Below are 6000 nucleotides of genomic sequence, written 5' to 3' on the forward strand. Positions count from 1 at the left end.
TTCAGCTTCCAAATTGGGTAATTTCTGAGGTCATTATGGCTATTTCACTTATTCTTTGGGAAAGGGTGATACAAAATTTTCCTTGATGATACTACATATTTTGTTGGTTACAAGGATCCAGCTGATCATCCTAAAATCATTTTTAATAAAAAGAAACATTAGAGAACTGTGAATTTTGTCAACATTCAAGAACCTTCACGATATGGCCTCAGACAATCTCACTTTGTGTTTCCTCTCACTCTGCCATCACTCCTAAACTCCAGCCATATCCAAATGCGCTTAGTTCCCCTACTGCCTGGGTACCCTACTATGGCTCTGTACATGTGTTCCTCTCCATCTGGTTAACTCTTACACATTCTCAAAGACTTATCTCACATGTAATGGGTCTGAGAAGCCTTTTGTGAATCCTCCTTTCCCTCTTCTTTCCTCTCCTGACATTGTACTTGGTGATCCTCGGTATGTTCTTGTTCTTGATAACTACATCTACACAGATAATTCAAGTCTTTTTACTTGTCTGTCTCCTTTGAACTCAGGACTATTCCTGGCACAGAATAGATACTCACTGAGTATTTAATAAATGAAAATGAAAGGTTCTCAAATAATAAAACAAAATTCACTTTATACATAGCTTTAAAGTTGACAGTAGATGTAAGTAAATCATATTTCTTAGAGTTGATTTTCAGATTGTTAAAAAGATTTTATTTATTTATTCATGAGAGACACAGAGAGAGAGAGGCAGAGACATAGGCAGAGGGAGAAGCAGGCTTCATGCAGGGAACCAAATGGGAACTCTCCAGGATCGTGCCCTGAACCACTGAGCCACCCATGTGGCCCGATTTTCAGATTCTTTTACATCAAATGCCTATATACCATTCTTATTTGCTTCCAAACTAGAATTAAAATGTTATTCAAAAGAAATCTTACTATGAAAATTATTTGTAAAATGACATTCTTATTTGTACTCTTTTTTGCACAGGAAAAAATTGGCAGGAGCTAATTATTTCAGATTTGTGAAATGCACAGAAATTTTTGTACATTTTTAAAATTGAATAAATTCCCTCCAATTTGAAAGTTGTTTTGAAATTGCACATAAAAATGGCATCAGTTAAAAAAAATAAAAATAAAAAATAAAACAAATGGCATCAGTTACTTTTTTTTTTTTTAAAGATTTTATGTATTCATTCACAAGAAACACAGAAAGAGGCAGAGACCTAGGCAGAGGGAGAAGCAGGCTTCCCGCAAGGAGCCTGATGCTGGGCTCTATCCTGGACACCAGGATTACACCCTGAGCTGAAAGCAGACGCTCAACCACTGAGCCACCCAGGCGTCCCAGTTAGTTACCATTTTAAAACTTGTTCGGAAATACAGGTTAAAAGAAACTCTTTAAAAATTAATTAAAGGGCAGACCAGATGGCTCAGCAGTTTGGCGCAGCCTTCAGCCCAGGGTGTGATTCTGGAGGCCCAGGATCGAGTCCCACATCAGGTTCCCTGCATGGAGCCTGCTTCTCCCTCTGCCTCTTTCTTTGCCTCTCTCTCTCTCTCTGTCTCTCATGAATAAATAAAATCTTTTTAAAAAATTAATTAAAAGAATTCACAAAACCCAAGACAACCATGATAGACACTTTCCTGACAAGAGATCAGCAGAGGTGAGTTATTAAAGAGTGAATAATCCACAAAAAGGAAATGAGTTTAAGACTGCAATTTCTGAAGTATGGAGAAAGTCAATTCAGTTATGACTCCCAAACTTCTAATCCAAACATTTTCTTTTTTTCTATCTGTTGTTTTCCAAAAGGATTATACCTACAGGTATATAATATAATTAATCAAACAACACATTTTATTGTATTTAAGTACAAGAGATAATTTGGCAAGATTTAAATACAAAGAGCCAGGTAAGGCCATCTGTGAAAATATATAATCATAAATTTCAAGAAACAGTAAACAAATTAATCTATATTCAAGCATAAAAGTTATAAAGTACAGAATTAATTTTAGAATACAATACCTCTTGTTTAAATCCACACAATCAGATTTTTTAAATTACAAATCTTATATTTTAGATTTCTGGGAACAGGATTCATGGTTTGTTTGGGTTTGTTTTTTTTTTTTTAATCTTTTACCAAGTTTTACTATGAAGGGAGAAAAGAGGAAACACTTGATTTTATATTACTGTGTTTGTTTTCTAACGCTGAATGTGTTCATATTTCCCCAACTTGATGGTAAATAACATCTTCTCAGGTTTGCCATCAGATCAGTCACAGGCAGATTAATACTAGTTTTGAGATTGATTAATTGATTTTAAAGTGTCACCAGGATCATCTCTAAGCCTATATAATCTTCACTTCAAGCAAATTGTTTATCTTTTATTTTAAATTCCCTCAAGAAAGCAGAGTTTTAAACTTCCAGAAAATGCAATATCTTTTGGATAATAATGAAATTATCCCCAATTAAAATCAAATGTGTTGGGAATCCCTGGGTGGCTCAGTGGTTTAGCACCTGCCTTTGGCCCAGGGCGTGATCCTAGAGCCTTGGGATCGAATTCCACGTCGGGCTCCCTGCATGGAGCCTGCTTTTTCCTCTGCCTGTGTCTCTGCCTCTCTCTCTCCTCTGTGTCTTTCATGAATAAATAAATAAAATCTTTTAAATAAATAAATAAATAAATAAGTTTAGGTTTTGTCAAAATCATGCAATTGTTTACATATTAAAGGATTTTACTGGGATTTTTTAATGACATTTTTAAAAAGAGATTTTATTTATTTATTCATGAGGGACACAGAGAAAGAGAGAGGCAAGACATAGGCAGAGGGAGAAGCAGGCTCCATGCAGGGAGCCTGACATGGGACTCCATCCTGGGTCTCCAGGATCAGGCCCTGGGCTGAAGGTGGTGCTAAACTGCTAAGCCACCTGGGCTGCCCTAATGACTTTCTTTCTTCTTCTTCTTTTTGTTTTTTGTTGGTAGAAAAACCTTACCAAATGATGAGTTTTGCTACATATGGATATGTTCTACTTTTTTTTTTTAATTTTTATTTATTTATGATAGTCACAGAGAGATAGAGAGGCAGAGACACAGGCAGAGGGAGAAGCAGGCTCCATACACCGGGAGCCCGACGTGGGATTCGATCCCGGGTCTCCAGGATCACGCCCTGGGCCAAAGGCAGGCGCCAAACCGCTGCGCCACCCAGGGATCCCAGATATGTTCTACTTTAAACAAACCCAATATTGCTTTTAAAAATCTGAACATAAGATACCTATCTTGGCACTGGAGAGTAGGAAAGCTATAGCTTCTTTATCAAATGGTGTAAAATCCAATGGATACCCACATGGAAAAAATAAATCTTGACCTCTACCTCATGCAATACATAAAATTCAAACCCAGGTAGTTTTTTAAATTTTGTTTATTTTTATTATTTTTTAAAGATTTTATTTATTTGTTCATGAGAGACACAGAGAGAGAGGCAGAGACATAGGCAGGGGGAGAAGCAGGCTCTCTGCAGGGATCCCGATATGGGGCTCGATCGCTAGACCCCAGGATCACACCCTGAGCTGAAGGCAAACACTCAACCCAGGCATTCCAAACCCAGGTAGTCTGTGAAAATTAATATAGCGAAGCTTCTAAACATATCATAAGAGATTATCTTTATGATGTAATATAGGCAGAAATACATTAAACAGGATACAGAAAAGCACTAACCATAAAGGAAAAAATTGGCAAATCAGCATTCATTAAAATGTATCAAAAAGTGCTTTTGAGAGAATGAAAAAACAAACCCAGAATGGGAGAATATACTAGAAATGAATATATCCAACACAGGATTCATTGAGAACATGAAAAGAACTACAAAACAATAAGATAAACCACATGATGAAGCTTCCAAAATATATGAAAGGAAATAATACATAAAAGGAAATATTCAGAGGTGCCTGGCTGGCTCAGTTGGTAGAGCATTTGACTCTTGATCTTGGGGTCATGAGTTTGAGCCTCATGTTGGGTGTAGAGATTACTAAAAAAAAAAAAAAAAAAGAAAGAAAGAAAATATTCAAATAGTCTACAAATGTATTAAAAACTGTTTAGTCTTATTAGATATCAGAAAAATGCACATTAAAATCCCCATGAAGTATTACTACATGTCTATCGGAATGGCTAAAATTTGAAAGATTGATAATACCAAGTGTTGGTGAAAACATGGAACAATGGAAATTCCCACATACTGGTGGAAATGTGAATTGCTACAACTTTGAGGAACTATAGCAATATGACATACTATATGACACAAAAATTCTACTCCTAGATATATACTCAAAACGAATACATTCATATGTACACCAAAAGGCATGTTTAAAGATGTTCATAGCAGCAATTATTCAGCTAAACATTGGAAACAGTCCAAATTTCCTTCAGTAGCAGAATGGATAAATAGAGTTATATTCGTATAATAAAATACATTACCGAAAAAAAGAATGAAATATACCTACAAGCAAAAGTAACAAAAATATTAAGTAAAAGAAGCCAGACACAAAAAATCTATAATACATAATTATACTCATAAAATTTCTCAAAACAGGAAAATCTAAATATAAGGTCAGAAGTCAGGATAATGTTTATCTCTGGGGAGAAGAAAGAGGATGATGATTAGGAGGAAGCACAAGACGGTCTTCTGAAATGTTGGTAATATTCTTTCACTTTAGATAGGGGTTGTTTATACACGTGTTTTCACTTTGTGATGATCTTCAAACTGGAGATACCTAGATATGTTACATTTCAATTTTTAGAAAGTTAATTTTTAAAAGATAAAAGCTGATCTCCTTAAGGGGATACTTATTTACTTTGTAAAATAATTCTGCTTTCCAAAAGGAATGTTGGGTCATTTACAATGTCTTAAAATTTTCAAGGAACTTTTCAGAAACTTGTCCACTGAATAATGTTAAGTTACGCATATGCAAATCATTATGAAACACAAGGTTGGAGAGTTTAATTATTACATTAGTTTTGACTGCCATCTAATGGCGAGAGTGCTGCATTGTATAGTAGCAAACAAACTGTCCCTGCAGTGAGCAAAAGATCATTGACTTTGGCTACAGTTTGCAGGCCTGCTTTTCTGTATAACTTACTACCTGCAAATATTAGGCAAATATTTGGAAATTATGTAAATGTAGGTAATATTAGGACATGTAGATATTAGTACATGATGTTAATATTATGACATTCATTTAAAATTGTTAAATCTGCAATAAAACTGAATTTTCCATTTCTTTGTGTAAGAACTTCATGACTCTATTACAATTTTTTTTCCTATTACAATTTTTATTCTGTCTCTTGACCAGACCTGATAGTCCTTACAGCCTCCTTAGTATAGTGAGTACCAGGCAGTAACACAATATATATTTCTGTTACCATGAAGATCCAAAAGGAGAAATAGACTAAATGTTAGTAATTCCATTCTTTGAATATAAGCAATGCTCAGTACAAAACATAGAATTAATAAATAGCTTAAAGCATTCTACTTGGACTCTAACTTTTCGGTTGGATTTTGAAATCAGAGGCCTATGTAACATGTTGCTATAATCTGACCTATGTGGCATGTTGCTATTCATCTGACACGTACTGTGATAAAATCTATGACCAAAAGAAAAAGTTAGAGAACGCTTGGGTAGGAATTCTAGGTTAGAATAAGCACTTTTGAACCTCAAATATTAACTAGATATTTTTGAAAGCAAAAAAATTCCCTAGGTGAGTCTTCTGAAGGAAGCTTTCAGATAACTATTACCCTTTTGGTGGATTTCAACAACTTCCATGGAAAACTGAAAAAGAGAGAGAAATTGGAAAAAGAGGAAGTTTTGGTTATATTTCTTCTGCACCCTGATCAAATCCATTTTGATCACTAAGAAACCAAGATGAACACAGTTTCACCACCAACAAAATGCCCCAACCCCATATGCTATGTTTAATCCAAAAAGAAGTTATACATTGTTTTTTTTTGTCTGCTTATATTAGCAGTTTTA

The sequence above is a fragment of the Vulpes lagopus genome, chromosome 3, assembly GCF_018345385.1.
Source record: "Vulpes lagopus strain Blue_001 chromosome 3, ASM1834538v1, whole genome shotgun sequence".
In the NCBI taxonomy this organism is placed as follows: Eukaryota; Metazoa; Chordata; class Mammalia; order Carnivora; family Canidae; genus Vulpes; species Vulpes lagopus.